Source organism: Triturus cristatus, chromosome 4_1 (genome assembly GCF_964204655.1).
Source record: "Triturus cristatus chromosome 4_1, aTriCri1.1, whole genome shotgun sequence".
NCBI lineage: Eukaryota > Metazoa > Chordata > Amphibia > Caudata > Salamandridae > Triturus > Triturus cristatus.
In genome coordinates, this window is record NC_140585.1 from 376,871,214 (window position 1) to 376,894,579 (window position 23,366).

A 23,366-nucleotide genomic window follows, 5' to 3' on the forward strand; every position below is an offset into this window, starting at 1 on the left:
TTTTTTACAACACTCTTCAACGCAGCTCCGTGGCGCTTACTGGAGGTACCTGGTGGGCTAGTTGGCCCCTAGGGGACCTCTGGATTAAAGAGGGATGAATTCCCCAACTTAAAACATGCCATATTGCAAACTACAGTGTCCTGGGGTGGGCACCCTGGGACACTGCAGGAGCCGGCCCTGGGGGGTGGCGGTTACCAGGGCCTATACAAGGCTCCAGGAGGGGGGGCCGCATGCCCCCTCCCACATTTACAAGTTGCCCCGGGGGGTGGCGGTCCCCGGGGCTGGGGGGGCATGAGAGCCCCCCACCCCAAATTATTTCAAGCCCCGGGGGTGGCGGTCCCTGGGGCTGGGGGGGCTGAGAGCCCCCCACCCATGTTCAAGAAGCCCCGGAGGTGGCGGTCCCCAGGGTTGCAGGGGGGCCGTGAGCCCCCCGCATATACAATGTTTGAGCCCCGGGTGGTGGCGGTCCCCGGGGCAGTGTGGGGGGGATTGGGACCCCCTGCACTTTTTTTTAATTCTGCCCCCGGGGGCAAATTAGCATATTCAGCGCGGGAGCCCGCGCTGAATTTTTTTTACATTTTCGGCCGAAATACGCGCTGGGTGCGCGAATCTCACCGATTTTTGATTTTTTTTTTTTTTAAATGCTTTATTTGGCCCTGGGGTCCTTGTGGGACCCCCTGAGCAGGCCTAGGGGGTCAGGATGTTTCTACCCTGCCCCCTTTTTGCGTTTTTCGCGTTTGTTTTTTAGGTTTCTTGTGCCTCGGTTCTACCGAGGCACTAGATGGCTGCCAACACTTCCTGATTTGGAGTGTTGACAGCTAATTAGAATACAGCTCGTGCATGGCAGGGTGCGCGCAGGGTGCGCATAGCGTGCACGGATCCTCCGAGGCCATAGATATATATGTACCTTTAAATGTCATTTTCTCAGGAACTACTGAACGGATTTACACCATTTAAGCAAAAGGCACGAGTCTGAACTGGTGACTACCTCTTTGCCAAATTTGGTGTAATTCCGTTCAGCAGTTTTGGCTGTAGCTGCGGCTAAAGGTCCTATGTGAAAATGCATGCGAAAGCACGTTTTGGGACCCCCCTTTTTTCTCGGCCCCTGCTTGACGAATCACCGTGAAAATTTCAGGATAGGAGCAGACCAGAGCTGGCCAAAAGATTGGAAATTTTCGCGAAGATTCGTCAATCGGCGCCAACGTTATTCCAAATAGAATGTTGCGGATTTCCTATGGATAATAGGTCCTAACTATAACTACCTACTGGCGACTGCCAGTAGGTAATATATATATATATATATATATATATATATATGGTGAGGTGCTCTGGTCTGCTCCTATCCTGAAAGTCTCAGGGTAATTCGTCAAGCGGGGGCTGAGAAAAAAGGGGGTCCCAAAACGTGTTTTCCCCATGCAATTTTCCATAGGAACCGTTAATCGTGCCTTTTGGTTAAATGGTGTAAATCCGTTCAGTAGTTGCTGAGAAGATCAAAAGTAAAATCACAGATATATCTATGGCCTTGGAGGATCTGTGCACCCTATGCGCATCCAGTACGCACCCTCCCGATCATGAGCTGCATGCTAATTGGCTGTCAACTGGCTGTAAACACTCCAAACCAGGAAGTGTTGGCAGCCATTTTGTGCCTCGGTAGAAGCGAGGCTTAAGAAATCAGTGGATGAAGTGCACAAAACGAGGACCCTCTAGACCTGCTTAGGGGGTCCCACAGATCCTTCCGTAAAAACATAAAAACCGAGGGATTTAATAATTATCCCCCGGAGGGGGCAAATCCCGGGGGCATAACACATAAAATTTGATGGGGGCCCAGAGGGGCCCCTCACTTCCGGGGACCGCCACCCCCCAGGGCTTCAAAATAAATGGGGGGCCTCAAAGTCCCCACCAAGCCCCGGGGACCACCACCCCCGGGGCTTTTTATATTGTGGGAGGCTCTCGCCCTGTCATAGCAAACTTGGTTTGTATTTTGAAAGAGAGAGCAGAAACCTGCTCTCTCTTTCAAAATGCAAACCGTATTGCTTTTCCTCACGGGGAGCTGCATGTTAGCAGCTCTCCGTGTGGAAACGAAATGCCGGCTCCCGAAGGACGTGGGGAGCCGGCTGGGACCTTGGGGGCATTGGGGCTCCCCACGGTCCCCAACGTTGTTTATAGGCCCCGGGGGATGGGGTCCCCGGGGAGAATAGAAATTAGTGATAGTTGCTATTTTTTTTTTACGGGCAAATTAGGTGCCGTTCAGCGCGGCCCCCTGGAGTGGACGCGTTGGATGCACGGCTCCTATCGCGTTGGGTGCACGATTCCGCTCGCAACCCCTGGTGTGCATGCGTTGGGTGCACAATTCCCCTCGTGTTGGGTGCGCGGTTCTTAATGCGTCGGGTGCGCGACTCCAAGCAAAAAAAAATGAAATATTTTTCAGATAAACATCAATCTTATGTGTTTAGATGTTGAGTGGCTCTAAAAAGAGCCGTTTTGTTTATTGAGAGATTTTGGTACCTACAAGTAAGTACCTATACAGAGTCTCAAATGTTGAGGAAGACTCTGTTACCCTCATCTGTAAAATGTACACCATTGCTCCTATAGACATAACTGCTGAAAAACCTATCCTGTTGTCAAGTTTCAGTAGTATTAGAACCCTGTCATTGCTTATGCATTCATAGAATGAGTCAGGCATTCACACTAGAGTGCAGTAGTGAAATGTGTAGAATGTATGCGGTCATCTTACCCCTTCCAGTCTAGTGAGTTTCTTCTGCTAAAGTCCAGGGAATAGACTTGCTTGTCTAGAATCACACTGTGAGTCTCTGTGCACTTGTGCAAGAATTCTAACAGAGCCATGTGGTTACTCCATCTCTTTCCTGACACATAACTGCTTAAAAACCTACTTCCCTTGCACTCCTCCAGTGACCCATTCAGCACCATGAACTAATCCATTCACTGCGCCAAAACCCAACCACTTATAAATTCACCCGGGCACTCTCCTTGCAGTACTCTAATCATTCAGTCAGTACCCAAGTACTCATGCACTGAGTAAGGTCTTAGCACATGGACTGCTTGAAACCCCTATCCACTATGCATGAAGTCCTTTACGCACCTACAGACTTGTATTTCACACCTTCAATTCCCCAGTCAGTATTCCTACACTTCCAGGAAACAACCTGTCACTCCCCTTGCACTCTTCCAGTGACCCATTCAGCACCATGAACTAATCCATTCACTGTACCAAAAGCCAACCACTTATAAATTCACCCAGGCACTCTCCTTGCAGTACTCTAATCATTCAGTCAGTACCCAAGTACTTATGCACTGATCCAGGCCTTAGCACATGGAGTGCTTCACACCCTATCCACTATGCATGCAGTCCTCTAAGCACCTACAGACTTGTATTTCACACCTTCAATTCCCCAGTCAGTATTCCTACACTTCCAGGAAACACCCTGTCACTCCCCTTGCATTCCTCCAGTGACCCATTCAGCACCATGAACTAATCCATTCACTGTACCAAAAGCCAAGCACTTATAAATTCACCCAGGCACTCTCCTTGCAGTACTCTAATCATTCAGTTAGTATCCAAGTACTCATGCACTAACCCAGGCCTTAGCACACAGACCACTTCAAACGCCTATCCACTATGCATGCAGTCCTCTAACCACCTACATACTTCTCTTTCACACCTTCAATTCCCCAATCAGTACCCATACACTTCCAAGAAACAGCCTGTCACTCCGCTTGCACTCTTCTTGTGACCCTTTCAGCACCATGTACTAATCCATTCACTGCACCAAAACCCAAAAACTTATAAATTCACTCAGACACTCTCCTTGCAGTACTCTAATCATTCAGTCAGTACCCAAGTACTCATGCACTGAGCCAGGTCTTAGCACATAGACTGCTTCAAATCCCTATCTACTATGCATGCAGTCCTCTAAGCACCTACAGACTTGTATTTCACACCTTCAATTCCCCAGTCAGTATTCCTACACTGCCAGGAAACACCCTGTCACTCACCTTGCACTCCTCCAGTGACCCATTCAGCACCATGAACTAATCCATTCAATGCACCAAAACCCAGCTACTTATAAATTCACCCAGGCACTCTCCTTGCAGTACTCTAATCATTCAGTCAGTACCCAAGTGCTCATGCAGTGAGCCAGGCCTTAGCACATGGACTGCTACAAACCCCTATCCACTATGCATGCAGACGTCAAACCACCTACACACTTGTATTTCACACCTTCAATTCCCCAGTCAGTATTCATACAGTTGCAGGAAACACACTGTCACTCCCCATGCACTCCTCCAATGACCCATTCAGCACCATGAACTAACCCATTCACTGCACAAAAATCCAACCACTTATAAATTCACCCAGGCACTCTCCTTGCAATACTCTAATCATTCAGTCAGTATCCAAGTACTCATGCACTAAACCAGGCATTAGCACATAGACTGCTTCAAACGCCTATCCACTATGCATGCAGTCCTCTAACCACCTACATACTTCTCTTTCACACCTTCAATTCCCCAATCAGTACCTATGCACTTCCAGGAAACACCCTGTCACTCCTCTTGCACACTTCTAGTGACCCATTCAGCACCATGTACAAATCCATTCACTGCATCAGAACCCAACCACTTATAAATTCACTCAGGCACTCTCCTTGCAGTACTCTAATCATTCAGTCAGTACCCACATACTCATGCACTGACCCAGGCCTAAGCACATGGACTGCTACAAATCCTTGTCCACTATGCATGCAGTCCTCTAACCACCTACATACTTCTCTTTCACACCTTCAATTCCCCAGTCAATATCCATACACTTCCAGCAAACACCCTGTCACTCCCCTTGCACTCCTCTAGTGACCCATTCAGCACCATGTCCTAATCCATTCACTGAGCAAAAACCCAAACACTTATAAATTCACCAAGGCACTCACCTTGCAGTACTCTACTCATACAGTCAGTATCCAAGTACTCATGCACTAAACCAGACATTAGCACATAGACTGCTTCAAACGCCTATCCACTATGCATGCAGTCCTCTAACCACCTACATACTTCTCTTTCACACCTTCAATTCCCCAATCAGTACCTATACACTTCCAGGAAACACCCTGTCACTCCTCTTGCACTCTTCTAGTGACCCATTCAGCACCATGTACAAATCCATTCACTGCGTCAGAACCCAACCACTTATAAATTCACTCAGGCACTCTCCTTGCAGTACTCTAATCATTCAGTCAGTACCCACATACTCATGCACTGACCCAGGCCTAAGCACATGGACTGCTACAAATCCTTGTCCACTATGCATGCAGTCCTCTAACCACCTACATACTTCTCTTTCACACCTTCATTTCCCCAGTCAATATCCATCCAGCAAACACCCTGTCACTCCCCTTGCACTCCTCTAGTGACCCATTCAGCACCATGTACTAATCCATTCACTGAGCAAAAACCCAAACACTTATAAATTCACCAAGGCACTCACCTTGCAGTACTCTACTCATACAGTCAGTGCGTAAATCTTCATATAAGGTCTCAGGGCTTAACACAAACACTGGTAGGAACCTTTGTCTATTACACATGCAGATCTGTAATCACCTATACAGTTATGTATACACCTTGAATTACAATTTCAATTAGTGATGAGAAAAGAAAGTGGTTAAATGGTTTTTATATAGAATGTGTCTGTATAACAATTGACAAGTATATTTTATAAATTTATTACAATACATTTATTTATGTTTATTTTTTACAGATATTGTTTATCATCATTACAATAAAGTTATCATGCCTGAAAAATCAAGAAAGAGAAAAGAACAGTTAAAGGACACTTATGCGAAGAAAATTCAACAAGTATTGGATGACCAACATCATGTGGCTAAAAAGAAAAAGTCTTCCGGTAAGACAACAAAAACATTCATTAAAAAACTTTCAAAGCCTAGAAGCAGTGTGCAGAATGTGCAAACTACTGAGAGTGGTTTGACAACAAAAAAGAGTACGAATTAGAGGAAAGGAAAAAAAGAAAATTTAAATTCAAAAGATTTGATGTATGGTAAAAGAAGGCAAAATCAGTATAGAGAAATCCGTACATTTTTTTTAGAATAGAGTGGTTTTTAACTTGCTTAAAGATGTGAAAAAATACAGAAAAAGAGCACTGTTTTATAAAAAGAAGAAGCATATTGAATCCATTGTTTAAAAGGATTTTGAACTAAAAAGGAAACTATTCATTTTAGTTTTAAACAGAATTCGATCATTGGATAAACCAATCCATTTAACGAAGGCCAAAAGCAAGAGGAAAAGAGTAATTAACAGAACTAATTTTTGTGATTTTTTTTGGGTGAATGGAAACACAGTTCAAGTTCAGAGGCTTTCTTTAATGAAGAGAGTTATTTTCAGACCACTAATTTATTGCATGCAGCTAATACCAGTGGTCGAGCTTATGAGGTTAGAAATGGTGGTCCAATTGAGAAAGAGAAGATGGTTCCCAGAGATGTAGAAGAAGTGTTAGCTGATGAAGTTCTAGGGAGACGTCCTAAAGCCCCAGTGTACACTTGGGATTGCAGTAGTATTTGTAGTGTACGACAAGAATCTATTGATATTTGACGCAATTTCTTATGAGAATATAGTAAAAAAAGTGTTGAAAAAAAGATTAAGATGTTGCAAGGACTGGACCCTTGTAAAGTGAGAAAAAATACTGGTTTGCAAGGTCATTCTCTGGCTTGTCTTTCTAGGAAAGTATGTCAAAGTGTTTTTCACCATTTCAGGATGTTAGCAGTACATCATTCTCAGATGCGGAAGTTAGTCAGAAGATTGTATTATGCAAAAAGTCCAGCACTAATGTTAAATGAGTTGAACATTGCTCTTTTGCGTGGATCAGTATCAGATGTGAAGAAGGTTTGTGATGAAATTGAGTTTTGTTATTTTGGACCTCAACAAGAGAGTGCAGAAACTGACACATTAATTGAAGAAAATGTTGAAGAGAATGTGCAACATAGTTCTACAAAACATTTTGAAGAACAAATTACAAAGTTTAAGGTGATATCAGGTGAAAGGCCAAATTATTCTTGTATTTGTTGTCGGCAAACTCACTATAAAAATCAGACTAGGACTGTTGATCTATATTTAGAAAGTGAAACAGAAAATAATGATAAGTGGAAGGAATTTGCAACTTATTTGTAGGTAGAGAATTGTTTTGATTTGGGTTCTGATCAGCGTATTTGTAAATATTGTTATAATAAATTGGATGAGAATAAAATGCCTGCTAGAGCTGTGCATAATAATCTAGAATTGGTAACTATTCCTCTAGAACTGATAGATTTAAATACCTATGAGTCTATTCTCATTCAATGTGTGCACCCATTTCAGGCTATTGTTCGTATGGAGCCTAAAACAGGTAAATTGCCTCCTTCAGATTTACAGAGAGAATTAAAAGGAAGAGTTGTATATTTACCTCTAGATTTAAAGAAAAATATTGAAACAATTGATGTAGAGAATGTAGAAAATGAACCACTAGTTATTCTAGTTAATTGCGTTCCTACTAAGAGCAAGAAAATCTGGCAAGAATTAGTGGATGTTAGGAAAGTGCAGAAGGCAACATTGTATCTGATTAAAAACAATGAGTACTATGAAAATGTGTATGTGGGAGAAGAAGAAATACTTTCAGCAGAAGATACTGAAACGTCAAGTGGACAAATTGAAAAAGAGGACATGTCCAGAAGTGAAGAAATGTATGAACATTACAGTGTACATCCACTTCATTCCAAAGAAGTGATGGGGAATACTATTGAGTTATTCCAAATGAAAAAAGCAAAGGGAACTCCCATGAGTGTAAGGAAAAAAAGCTTGAAAGCTCGTTGTTTTCCACAGTTGTTCCCAACAGGAAAAGGTGGACGATATGATGAACGACCTGTGCAGATTCCTGCATCTGAATATCGCACAACAAGATTGACTGCAGGAGATACAAGATTTCGACAATGTATCCCATATATATTTCATCTTTTGTTTGAGAGTGACTTGTCTGTACTTTCATATGCAGTAAATCACATCTTCAAAATGTTTCTGCAAAGGAATTTATTGATAAAGTACATCAAAGATATGAATCTCAGCTGATTAATCTGATGGCATGTCAGCGTGGCACTAATGAGTATTGGTACCGTCGTCATGGAGAACTTAAACGTATGCTAAGGAACTTAGGAACTCCTACGTGGTTCCTTACCCTAAGCTGTGCTGAATACGCTTGGGATGATTTACTTGAATTTCTTCGAGAGGCTAATTTGAATATAAAAAATATTGAATACAAGACACCAAGAGAATTGTGCTCTTTGGATCCTGTTAATGTATGCAGGTATTTCAATCATAGATTTGAAGCTATGATGTCTTTTATCTGCAATAAAAAGAACTCCTCTTGGAGAAGTTGTGGATTTCTTTTGGAGAAAGGAGTATCAAGCTCGAGGTGCTCCTCACATACATATTCTCATATGGATCCAAGATGCCCCCAAATTCCGATGATACTGTTTTGTCGTTCATTGAAGAATATGCCACATGTGCCATACCCAAAAGCACAGAAGAAAACAACTTAAGACAACAAATCTTACGATTCCAAAGCCATCGATGTGGAAAATACTGTCAAGGAAAGTACAAGTCTAAGGAAAAGTTTTATACCAAATGTCGTTTTGGATTTCCATGTCCTGTAATATCAAAAGGAAGAGTAAACAGTTTTTTGTCAGCAGTGAGATGTACTATCACTAGAAAGTCTCCCAAAAATTCCTACAATTTGAGAAGATATGAAGAATCAAAATACATAAATGATTACAATCCGGTTATTCTCTCTATGTGGAATGCTAACATGGATATTCAGTACATAGCGGATAATTCCATTGCTGTTGCTCGGTATGTAACATCCTACATTACAAAATCAGAAAAGACGGAATTAAAAGAAATGTAGGAAGAGATTTCTCAAGACAAGAGTCTAAGTAGGAAATGATATCCCATTGAGAAATTGGAGCGTATGAATGCTCAGATCGGTTATCATCTGCAAGTTTATACTCCAAATCTAGAAGAATCATTTGGGTGAGTCTAGGTCTTGCTGCAACACGAAGTCGAGTACTTAAATCTGCACAAGAAATTGAATATTTAGCATTAAATGAACCAGAAAGTACAGATATTCTTAAAACCAATATATTGGACACATATTATCCAAATAGAAGTCATCATCTTGAGAACATATGTCTCTATGAAGTGCTGCAAAACTACACTTTTAAACAGAATACTACAGAAAACATCAATGATGGAAAATATGCAGTGATTGGTTCCGAAGGATGTTTGGTGAAACAAAGGAAAGGAAATTTAATTAATCACAGGAAACTGAGTTGCGACACTCCTGATAAAAGGGAATTTTACTATTTAGCACTTTTGCAACTGTTCAAACCGTGGCGTTCAGAATTGGAATTACTTGGAGATTTTCACAGTTATGAAGATTCCTTCAATGCTTGTAAAGATACCATAGAATGTACTGTTTTTGCAAATTATGTGAAAATGTTGAACGATGAAATTGATCAAGAAGCTACTACTGCAGCTGAGATTGCTAGGGACAGTTCTCAAGACAGTCAAAGCTCTGCTCCACTGAGTCAAGATCCACTAGGACAACCAATTGTTGAAAATGAAGCAGCAATCGCCATGAATGAGGTGGAAACAGCAATGCATCAAGTTGAAGAAGATATTATGGACTTAGCCAACTTGGAAGAACAACTAAGGTGCCGATTCCGATACGGGTCTGAAAGCACGCCGACCGAGCCAGATCCGGAGTCTTTTCCGACCGAGCCGGAGTCCTGCAGTCCAACCGAGCGAGTACGATGTGGCCGTATGCTGCCGGACTCGGTTCGGTCGGACTCCCATAGAAGTCAATGGGAGCCGGTCGTACGACGCGTACATGGGATCCCATTGACTGAATGGGTACGTCGCAGACAAGTGCACCTACAGTGGGTACGCGCCGGTGCCATCCGCACCGTACATGCCTGTGTTGGGGAGACCCATGGGCCTCCCCCTGTGTCCGAGTCGTAGGGCTGCGGGTGACAGGGGTCTGACGCGGACCCCCAAAGGCAACCACCCGGACGATTTGCAAGCCAGACACTCCGGCTCGCACAGGCTGTCCGACGCGTGCATCGTACTGGCTCGGTCGTGAATCACATCCATTGCACGCCACGGTTAGCTTACGACCGAGACATACGGAGCAGTTCGGACCCGGAAACGACTCGGTCGGTGAATTTCATGTAGCTTGCATCGTACTTGCTCGCTCGTACAGCTGTACGAGTCGGCCGGAAAACACGCGTACGGCTCGTAGATTTTCTGGCCGGATCGCGTTCGGTGCCTTTCCGACCCGGATCGGAATCGGTCCCTAAATGTTGAACAGAATGAAATATATCAGCAAGTGAGACAACAGACTGACCATGGATTTCTTCATGTAAAGAAAGAATGCACATGCACTTCATTTCAACCTATAAGAATGTATGTGAATGGACAAGCTGGAACAGGAAAAAGTTTCTTAATTAAAGTAATCACCAGTTATCTGCAGAAAACAACGGACTCACATTTGTCTTGTGTTGTAACTGCTCCAACAAGGTTGGCAGCACACAACATTAAAGGAATTACATTGCATCGTTTACTTATGTTACCTTTTGAGCATGAAAACAAATTGGAATATCACAAGCTGTCTGGAGAAGCTTGTTATGAAGTTTCCAGAGTGCTAAAGAAAATGATAATTCTGATTATTGATGAGGCAAGCATGGTCTCAAACATAATGCTTGCTTTTGTGCATTTAAGAATGCAGCAACTTCTTAAAACAGAGTACGATGTGTTATTTGGAGGAAAACCTGTCATAGTTTTTGGAGATCTACTGCAACTTACTCCCATAAAAGGACAACCAGTATGTAAAACACTTGCACATGAAGACACCAAAAAGTCCTTGGGAAGTGTTGGAAACGTTAACATTTGGTCATATTTTGAGTACAAAGAACTCACTAAAAATATGCGACAGGCAAATGATGCTGAATATGGAAGTATTCTTCAGGATATAAGAATTGGAGTACTGACAGAACATGGCAAAGTTGACTACTTACAAACTTGTTTCCAAATGAAAATATATTTCCTGAAAAAATATATTAAAAAGTTGCAGAAAATAATTCTATAATCTGTTTAATGCCAACAGTGCGCAAGTGCTCTATTTTCAATGAAGAACTTTTGAAGCTAGAAAATGAACAAATAATGAAAATGGAAGCCATTGATAAACCAGAGCATGAAGGAATTACTATTATTTTGACGGACAAATTGAAAACAAAACTGGATTCTTTAGAAAAATCCATTTCTAAAACTGCAGGTTTAGAAAATAATTTTTATGTATGTGTAAACTGTCGGGTTATTTTGCGGCGTAATTTGGATGTTGAAAAAGGGTTAGTGAATGGAGCAATGGGAAAAGTTGTTGATTTTGTGAATTCTCAAAAAAAAGATGGAATTGAATGTTTAAACATCAATTTCAGATTGAAGAAGTGAAACAAATTGCTCGTTGTTCTGCTTGTTTTTTGCTTGTTAAAGATTTGTATGTACGTAGAAAACAGTTTCCTCTTTCTTTGGCATATGCAGTGACTATTCATAAATCTCAAGGATTAAGTGTAGACAGTGCTTTGGTGAACATTGGAAGTACCGTGTTTAAAGAGGGTATGGCATATGTTGCTTTGTCGCGAGTCAGACGTTTATCTGGTTTGTTTTTGATTGATTTAGATGAGTCAAAGATTACTGCAGATGCAAACTGTGTAAAAGAGTATAATAGGTTAAGAAGAGTGTATGCTCCCCATTTAGGGCAATATCCTGTGTTTGAAAAGCGTGTGGTAGGTCGAAAAAGAAGATATGAGAATATCTGTAGTGAAGTTATAGAGAAGGAAAAAAATCATAATAATGTTGAGATTGCAAGCAAAAAGAAAAAGGATACTATAGAAGAGATTGTTGGTTATCAGTTTGAAAATACTTCTGGTATCAACTGCTATGCTAATGTAGTGGTCAATGTTGTTTTTTTTCTTGAAAGATTGCAACAGCAAATTGTGGAGAATCGGGAAAAAAGATTTTGTTCTTTGTTGCATTCTGTTTATGAAAAATTGAGAACAGATAAAACTAAAGTGCAAAGCGTTTCTGATATTCGTAATCTTTTGGATATATGTTCTGGTTGTACACAATTTACGCAGAATATCCAACAAGATGCTCAGGAATTTTTTATGTATGTGCTTACCGTATTGCAAAATGAAGGCATAGAAATTGAAAATCTTTTTGGCCATCGTTATAAATGGAAATATCAATGTGAAAATTGTATGTTTACATGTAGCACTGACATAGACACTGAAAGATTTATATATTTGACATTACCAGACTGTAAATCAGTGTCTTTCTACAAACTAGTTAAAGCAGCAAATCAGAACATGGAGTGTAGCCACTGCAACTCAGAAATGTTATTAACATTATTTATACAAAGATATGGACAATATATAATTTTGATGATGCAACGTTTTACAGCTGATGGAAGAAAATTGGAAACTTTAATTAAAAAAATTGTAGCAAGTCAACTATCAATATCAGGAAGAACTTTTGTAGCAGTAGGAATAATGTTCCATAATGGTCCTTCTACAACATCTGGACATTACACTGCGTATTTAAAATGTGATAATGGATGGACATATTGTAATGATGCTCTATTGGAGTTTAAAAAAGGTTTGCCTCGCGAATTACCAAATTCCTACCTAATATTTTTGGAGCCAAAGTTTTAGGAACATAATTCAGCGTATTAGGAATATTTTAAAATGTCTTGATATGATTACTATTGGACAATTTCAGTTTAAAGGATTTCAGCAATACCATTTGGCCCTGAGGAAAGGTATACATTTGAATTATGGACTTTATGTTGCACATTCTCACAGCATATATTTTTTAGAAACATCATTTACAGTGTACAGAAATTATAAAAGGAATTCTTTTTGAATCATTATTTGAGTACTTTCAGATTCAAGTAAAAAAATTCGCTTAGAAGGAACCATTTTAAATATATGTGTGATTTGTATGAAATGGTTTGTTATTGACGATGTATGAATAATAGTTCATCGTATTATTTGATTTCTTACATATTCAAGTAAGAAAGGTCTCTTAGAAAGCATTTTACATATGGGTGATTTGTATTATATGGTTTGTTATTGAGGATGTAGTTTTTGTGGAATATTCAAAAACAGTTGGATACATGATAAATATGTTAGATAGAGTTTTTTTTTGTAAACAATCTAATTGATTGTTTTTTTTTTGCCCACTGTTATGTGATGAGTACGATTCAAATCACTGTTTGTAGTGAAATTCAATTTATTCTGAGAACAGCAACAAAGGCAAAGAAAATACATTAACAAAATGTTAAAATGATGTTGTGTTGTAAAAATATATTATTATATATTATAACTGCATTTTTTCTTCTCTTTCACAGATATTAATTCTAACATTTGAAATTTTCTGAAATTTAAATCATAAAAAACAACTGAAAAAAATGTGTTGCATTTTTTTTTTCAATTAACGTGAAGGTAAGTATTAATATGCACAATGGGGCGTGTTTCCACACTGGTGAAGAAAGGGGAGATGGATGGAGTAGATGTGTGTAAAGATGCTCAGTGTGCGTTTTACGTTACAGGATAAAGTTAACATGAATACTGTGTGTCCCTGTTGCCAAGAAACCCACCAGATATATGCAGAAAGTGCCAAAGACTTGCATTGGAGAGAGGTATAAAATGGGACATGGTTTCAGAGCACATCAGTGCAATGCAGCTGTACGGTGTTCAATAGAGAGACATGGAGGGTTAGTAGGGCCCAGGAACTTTCAGAATTAAAAGACACTAAATTCCTTAACTTAAAACACGTCACAGAGTGTGTTTGCAGATGTGACATCAGGTTCTATCCTTTCCCTTCACCACTCTAAAAACATGTCCTATCACTTTACCAAAACCTAAGAACTTATAAATGTATCTTCTTTGCAGTACTGAAATTACTCTGTTTATTAGTCATATAGTTAAGGATTGGCCTAGCCATTAACCCTAGTACAAGATAATTTCTTTATATACTTTGCAAAAAGATCTGCAAAAAGCATTAAAGTATTAATACAGTCTTCAAAACAGCAAGTTTATATCTATGTAGGTTTGGAATCTCCCTGTCATAGGATATCATGTGACCTGAAAAAAAAAGATTTGACGGGTTCAGAATATTTCCCATTGTACCTATTGAAGGACCGCAATCTTTTCAATCATTCTTCTTTGAGCATCTTTGGAGACAATAGTCTGTGCTTACATCCTATCATTCTCGTGCAATTTACAATGTACTACCAAATGTTCTTATTGTAATAGTCTGCCAATCCCTAAGCACTGATAGGGCAATTTTAGAAGCATCCTGTGCCAAAACTATGTCACTTTTTGTAACATACTTATAGCGCAAAACATTCTTTCATATTTACAAAGAGAGGAAAAGGCACTCTGTGTACCTTTTCTTCTCCATGTAAATACGACCTCATCATACACACCACTTTGTGTTGAAAGGGCGTTCTATAGGTGTTGCTGTGCGTAATTGCACAGAAAACTCATAGAACAAGACATATCTTCAGAAATAATAAATCTGGACATGTGTGTGAATGCTGCACCATCCTCCAATTAGTGTAGCAAGGCACAACAAGGAAATTTGTTTTCATTTCTCCTCATTTTGTCTCTTTCAATATATGCTACAATGCTCAGCATACATTGAAGGAGAAAAATGCCTTTACTGATTGTTTTTGTGCAGGAAGATGTGTCAAAAACAAACTCCACACGACACAGATATCCTTGCACCATGGTGCAAGGGTGCCTGTGTCACCACATGGCTGCTGTTTAAGCAGCAGTGCAGAGGGAAGCATAGACTTGCAACATATTTATGTACATATGTTGCATCCCTGTGCCTCAGAAGTACCAAAGCACACTGCAGCTAAAGAGCTTACTGTGTGATGCTGCAGCACTTCCTCATAGTTCTGCACCTATACATTCACCATACACTACTAATGCATTATTTCAGTCAAATATGCACTACACATACATTCATATAAACTTTCACACACTATCATACAAATATAGCTCTTTTTTAACCAGAGAAGTTAGTTCTGACATGAACTTTTTTTTTCTTCTTTTTTGTTTGATATTGTTTTTTGATTTTCTGAACAATTTTTTGATTTTTTTGTTTTTTTTTCAAAGGGGAAAAAAACAGAACTGGAGGAACAAAACAATGAACATCAGGAAAAAAAAACTCTAACACCAATGGTTTTCTTGCAACCGGCAAATTAAATTGCTGTACTGCTCTCCATAACACAGTAATTTGCTGCACTTCATGCAGTGCACCTTTAGGGTTGCAAATTGTGGACGTATGTCCAGATCTTTATCAGAGGCAGATGTCCTGGAAGTACTCGGTACTGCAGGTGGTGGAAGAACTCGCATTCTTCTACATTCCTCAGGTTAACAGGCTGCAGAGTCTTTAGATGTTTCATCATGCTTGCAGTCCCGCAGGAGTACTTTTTTGTGGGATCACCGCGTGACAGGACTCTTTGGCAGATTTTGCATGTCACTTTGGTGGCATTGGTTTTATTTTGTCCCTCTGGAAATATTTTTTTTTTCCAAACAATAGATGTGTACCTCTCAGGGCATGGAGGTTCAGCCAAAAATTAATCATCTGATGAATGCTCAGATTGAGGTGATGGCTGCTGCCCTCAAGCCATTGCTTTAGAAAACAAATCAATACACAGGGACCGATTCTGATTCCGGCTGCAAAACACGGACCTGGACCGAACACCAACCGACACAGACCAGCGCCGTACGACTTGTGCAGTACGATGCAACGCTTGTGAATTACAACCGACACGTAAGGAATACAAGCCGTACGACCGAGCCGTAGGGAAAATAGTGATCCGGCCGGAAAACCGACGCGAATATCACTGACTGACATGAACCCGGAAAGAAGCCGACTGAACCGTACCCGCGATGTACAATATGCGCAGTACGATGCAATGCGTGTCAAACCAGACCGACTCCCACGGAAAAGAAGCCGGACAACCGACACGCACAGACAACTCGGCACACAAGCAATGCCACGAACGACGCGTACCAAACACAGAAGATAGGCAGCGTGAACGAGGCGGAGAAGCCCGCACGAGACAACAGCAGTGTCCGTTTCCGTCACATGAACGTCTCCTTCATGCCTACAAAACACAAAGGAAAAAAGACAAAAAAAGGACCAAACAAGCAATGACAAAGCCAATAAATACCAAAGAAAAAAACATGGGACAAAGACACACCCACCACTCCAACTATATAAAGGACTACAATCACTGCCATCATCCCTTGCAAACAGGAGACACAGCCAGCAGAAAACACCAGTACACAACAACCACAGACACACTCACAACTCACACATCACACATCTCACACACCATCAGCACCACATACAAAAGCACACACACATACACCCAGCAAAACCAACACCAACCCACCATCACTTGCACCCTCACACACACATCCCTCACCACCACAACCCATCACCATGCCTCCAAAGAAGAATCCAAAGTTCACAGATAGTGAGTTAGAAGTGCTGGTAGACGAGGTCGTCAAAGTAGAGCCACATTTGTTTGGTACATTGGTCCAAAGGACCCCCATCTCACAGAAAACCAAGATGTGGACGAGGATTGTGGACAAGGTGAACGCACAAGCACCAGCAAGGCGCACAAAGGGCGACATCCAGAACACGTGGTATGACGTGCGCAGGTGGTTCAAGAAACTCATCGAAAAAGATCACGCCCTGAGTCAGTGCACCGGCGGTGGCCCTCCTGCCAAACCAGTCTACGTCAGGACCTGGGAGGAGAAGGTGCGGGACATTCTACCACCAGAGAGCGTCCATGGCCTAACAGACATCCCAGAGCCTGGTGAGTACACAAACAACATGCACAAGATTGTTTGGCAAGGGGACAGTGAAACCATGCACCGCAAGCAAAGCTACACTAACCAATAGATAATCAGCCCAAGATGTGTATGCCAGTCAGACAAACACAATACCTGCCATCTCATAGTGACTGGGAACTGTGTCATGACATGCACCAACCTACAAACAAATAGAGCAAGCCAGTGGCACTAAGCCAAATAGACCCTGCCAGACAGTTTGACACCACAAACACACCACCTCACAGTGCAGCTGACTGTCAGGAAGGAATAGTGGGGATGCAGGTGAAATGAGTGTAGCCAAAAGCATGATGGGGCCTGTAGTCACAGATAATTCTCCCCCTCCTGATTGGCCCATCAAGACCTCTCTGAAACATGCCCCCACCACAGGGAGTGGAAAATGACTGACAAGATGGCTGACACTGGCTCCTGCTGTGGGGAGCACAAGGCCCTGCTAGGGCTTGTGTGCAAATCAGAAGCAGGACACCACTGACTGACATCCAGAAAGACAACTTGCACGCCCTTCAATGGAAGCACGTTTCTTGAATGGAAGGAGGACTGACAGCCCTGACAAAACTAATCAGCATGGGGAGACCCCTCATCAACACAAACTCCACACAACTCACTGGGTACAATGCATTGACACACACCTCATTGAAATATCAGCAAAAGATACCCCTGTGCTTCCGCGTGAAGCACAGGGGCTCACTTTGGACTTGTAGCCGCCCAAACACCAGGATGTCACAGTCAGCCATCTTGCCATTGCTGTCACACCCCCTCACAGGGAAGCAGAGTCAAGAGGGAGAAAGTATGGGCATGCTGGGAAGGGGGGTGTAGCAAGAGTATGATGGGACTCACAGTCACAGACAACCTACACCCACCCACATGGCCCAGCAAGATCAAACTGAACCATACTTGCCTCACAGGGAGTGGGTAGGGACTGACAAGATGTCTGACACTGGGCTCTGTTGTGGGGAGCACAAGGCCATGCTGGGAAATGGCCAACAACAAACATCAGGGCTTCACAGTCAGCCATCTTGCTATTGCTGTCACACACCCTCACAGGGAAGCAGAGTCAAGAGGGAGGAAGTATGGGCATGCTGGGAAGGGGGGTGTAGCCAAGAGTATGATGGGACTCGCAGTCACAGACAACCTACACCCACCCACATGGCCCAACAAGATCAAACTGAACCATACTTGCCTCACAGGGAGTGGGAAGGGACTGACAAGATGTCTGACACTGGGCTCTGTTGTGGGGAGCACAAGGTCATGATGGGAAATGGCCAACAACAATATCAAACTCTGTCAGTGACAAGCTGGGAAAAAGCAGTGTACAGGCAGGCATCTGTTCGAAAATGTCATGTTTGTGAACCAACGATGCATGTAGAAACATAAATCACATTGTGTGTCTCTTCCAAACATAGGTGGTGCTGGGTACCCAGCACCAAATGATGAGGCTAGCCAGTCCCAGACTCTGGTGGACACTGAGCTCTCTGGTCTGACTCTCTCACTGTCCTCTTCGGATGACGACGACCAACCTGGCCCCTCCGGTGTGAGCCATCATGCAGCACCAGCAGCATCAACATCTGCCCCCCCTGTACCCATGCCTCCAGCATCTGGACACTGACAGGGCACCCCCGCCAACACGGACAGACCAAGGCCAATCAACACCCACAGCACAGGGACACAGGACCCCCCGGAAGCTACAGCAAACACCACCAGCAACACCACCCAAGGGGTCACAGTGTCACCTGTGCGTCCTGCCGCTGGTCCTGCCCGTGTGGAGGGGGGTGCTGGGAGGGGTGGGAGGCACAGGGCGCACCTTGCAGAGGGGTCTGAACTGCATGATGACTCCCACCTGGCACGCATAGCACCGGAGGATTTGGCCAGTTAGTGGGGATCCTCAAGGACATGCAACACGAGCAGGTCGCCCACCATGCCCGCATGGATGCCAAGTGGGATGACATTACTGCGGTGCATCGTGACATACTACAATGCCTCCGCCAGATCAACACCAACCTGTCCACATCCCCCTGTGTGTCCACAACATCTGTCGCAACACCATCTGCCAGCACCAAAGGGAGGGAGGAGGACTCTGGCGGAGAGTTCCCTGTACCGTAGAGGCCTGCACATGAGGATCCCCCCCCCCGGAAGAAGAAGGGTCATCCGAAGAAGGACATGTGAGAGGCAGATGTCCCAGCACATCCCCCAGGGCTTCTAAACCTGTTCTGGACATCTGGACAATGTTCTTTGTGCGCAACCTGTTCACCTTGTCCAATCGCACACAACTCGCCCACATGATATGGAGGGTTCATGTTGGGCCAATGTATCAGATGACTGTGGACTTTACTCTGGACATTTCATCTACCAGCACTTCCAACTCCAATGTGAACTTTGGATTCCCAAACCAATGTACAGCACCCACCATCCTGTGCACTACCCTCACACATGTTTGTAAATAAACTCACCAGGACACCATACTTGCTTCTGTTGTGATTCCAACTTGTCATGTTCAGGGAGATTTCGATCTGCTACACAACACAGTACATGCCAAATACTGCAACAATGTGACCAAAGTAAGGTGAGTCATGGGGATGTGAACATGTGAGGGAGACACACCACTATGGCAACACAAAACATACTCACCATGGCCATGTTACTCCTCACACACAATGATGTGGACCTGAAACGCATTGGCATGCACAGACACAATACCAACCCCAGTCAGTGGTAACAAGTCCACAGGTGAGGTAAGCAGATGTCACTCAGATGTGGGAAGGCAGACAACGCACATAACAAAGCGTAGCACAGGTTCATTACACATCAGCAACACGTTTATTCCACAATAGTTGCACGGTAATTCTACGTAACAGTGGACACACTCTCTCAATGTGTTGGAGAATGGAAGTCCAGGGATGTGTGGTACATCAGTTGATGGGAATTGTCAACTTCCACACTGGTGTTGGCTTCTGGGTGTTGGGGGTCAGTGTTGACCACACAACAGGTAAAGTACCCTGGGAAGGACAGACACAATACAGTCAAAAGCACAGAAGAACAGGAGAGAAATGCAATACACATGCACAAAACATGTTGCAGGACACCTACACAAACACTAGTTAGCAGTACTATCCTATTGTGGAGTACACACCAGCTGAATGGACACATCACAGCACGCATCCAGTCACACTCAGACAGCAACAGAGCTGGCACAACACATTCCAGGCTACCTCCATACATTCACAGAACAACACTGGAAACACACATTCAGGTGAAGAAGTTGTTGATGAGCTGTGAGCGGACGTCACCATCATTTTCATCATCACTGGCATCTTGGCCCAGGCCGGGATCCTCCACAGGTGCCGGACGTTGGTCATCGTCATCCGGGATGAGAGGCACCTCCTTCCGCACCGCCATGTTGTGTAGCATGCAGCAGACAAGGATTATTTTGCACACCTTTGCAGGCTCATATGGGAGGGCCCCTCCGGTCTTGTCCAGGCAGCGAAAGCGGCTTTTCAGGAGGCCGAATGTCCTCTCAATCACCCTCCTGCTCCGACCATGTGCCTCATTGTAGCGCATCTCAGCTGGTGTCACAGGGTTCCGGAGGGGTGTCAGCAACCACAGCATGTTGGAGTATCCGGAGTCACCTACACACACCAAAATGAACAAGTAGCTGAGTTTTGTAGGAGTGCGGCATAGAACATTGACAAACACACACAATGAGAAACAGTCAGTACACACCGACAAGCCAGGCATGCTGAGCTGGCATCTGTGACATCAGCGTTGCAATGCGACTACTCCTCATAATGTCGGCATCGTGCGCAGAACCAGAGAACCGTGCACACACATGTGTGATCGACATGTCAGCAAGACAGACCACCAGAGCATTGATCGAATGAAAGTGCTTCCTGTTCCGGTATGCCTGCTCATCTGCCTGTGGTGGTATCAGGGCAACATGTGTCTCATCAATAGATCCGATGACGTTCGTCATCCTCCCCAGTGTATAAAAGTCATCCTTTATTTCAGGGAGTTCAGCTGGGCACGGGAACTTGATATACAGGTCGAGGAATTGCAACATCCCCTCCAAGACATCGCGTAGCACCCGACTAAACATCGTTTGCGACATCCCACCAGCAGTAGCCACAGTGTACTGGAAGGTACCAGTAGCAAAGAAGTGCAGGGCTGCCATCACCTTCACCTCTGGGGTCAGTGCTGTAGGGTATGTCCGGCCAGGTAGCAGATGTGGCACCAACTGCTCCGCCAACTCCGCAATCAGTGGCCTGGTGAAACGGTACCGTCTGATGCAGTCGCGTTCCTGCATGGTTGCAAGGTCTGGGAACGGCCGATGGACAGCTGGTGCCCTGCAGTACAGAGATGCACAAAGGAAGATTGTCAGTACATCCACCCATGTGGCCATGACCATGATTAATATCACATGCTAGTTCATGACATTACACAATGTACTGAGGTGTGTGCTGTTGGTCAAGGACACATATGTCACCTACAAGACCACCACCTCACATCTCAATTCCACATGTCCACATGAGTCCCATGTAGTGCAATGGCCAATCATCTGGCTGTGTCACCCAACCCATGTGCTGCTGCAACGTTCCAAACACACACCGCAGTGACAATTGAGGCCTCAGGTCTCCCAGGCATCACAGATCTTTGCCATGCAGAAACCCAGGCTCCCTGTATTGCCACATCAACACAGCAATGGACATGGGTAGCACGTACACACCACAAGGCAAGCGTAAGTCCCACAGGTAGTGGCCACTGTTGTTCCTGCCGGCCCTACATGTACGTCTCTTAGACACACACCCCATCAAGGTTGATGCATATGCAACATGGATGTGGAGTTTGTCACCCATTGGGAACATTTGATCAGACACATCTGAGACACAACATGCACACAGACTGTGTGTGCACATCAGTATTGTGGCTACAGGTCTCACTGTGATGTACATGCCATCACCCCTAGGACTCAGGGTGTATGTGACCTGTCCTAAACATATCCAACCTGACACTGTGGCCATGACTCATGCCCATAACTGTCAAACTGCACATCACAGTGGTAATGTGCACAACACACAAAGGATTCTGCCCCCATGTACACGTGCACAGCCTGGGAGTGGCTGCACAAAGTGCCAGCCAAAAAAACAGATGTGGCCCCCCCAAACACCCAGGGAATGCAGCCTTACATGCCATGGGACACTGTGTGGCCAGTGCGGTAGTGTGGTAGGTGTGCACAGGTGTCCCTGGCCAGTATATGTGTGTTGCATCCGTATAATAGTCACACTAATGAGGTCCGACACGGGTGACAATGCATACGCATTGCACGGGTCATGTCCGAGCCGTGCGTACGCTTTGTCATTGAATGCAATGAGGTCCGACGCGGGTGACAATGTCTACGCATTGCACGGGTCATGTCCGAGCCGTGCGTTCGCTTTGTCATTGAATGCAATGAGGTCCGACGTGGGTGACTATCATGCAAACGCGTCGGACAGGCATGATCCGAGACAGGCGTACTCCTTGGCCATTGAATCGTATGGAGACGGGTGCATGTGTATATTCAAAATACGCGTTGTACAGTCAGTTGAACGAGCCGGGCGCACCCATTGGCTCCAGACTGTCATGGAGACGGATGTGGAATCAAAACTTGTACGAGGTGTGCACTGGAAATTCAGTTGGATGCCTATAACAATGTTGCAATTTCAAGTGTTCCATGAAGGTGAAGATTTGAACGATGCGGAAGGCGTGTACGAGTCGTACTTTTAAATGGATTGGCCAGATTCATAGAATGCAACCGTGTTGGACCTATCACATGGGACACATGGCACAGAGTCTGCCTCTGCAGCACAGATATAAGGCTGGCTGGCCCCCAGGGAGCTCACTTGCCTGCACTACATGCTACTGGACCACATCCCTGCTACCACTGCTGCTACCCCTGCTGCTGTCTCTGCATCCTCTGGCTACTGCTATGGCACGTACTGCTGGAGAGGCCCCCAGCCTTCACTGAGGAGGAGAACCAGGCCCTGCTGGACGGGCTCCTTCCAGAGTACAGCAAGCTCTATGGGAGACCAGGGGAGCAGGTGAGTGTGCAGTCTACTGCCTTCCTAATTATGCATGTTGTCTGACTAGCAGTACTAGCAGTGTGTACTCCAGTGGCAAGCATTCTCACTGACTACTTTCATCCCTCAAAGTGTGTAGGTACATGTAATGAATAGTTTTCCTGCTGCTAAAGTGCAAGCTTAAACTATCCAGGCATTGTTAACATGTCAGACATGCAGGTGATTTTTCCTTCCCCATGGTTGCATTACCTGTGTAATTAATTTCCCTTTG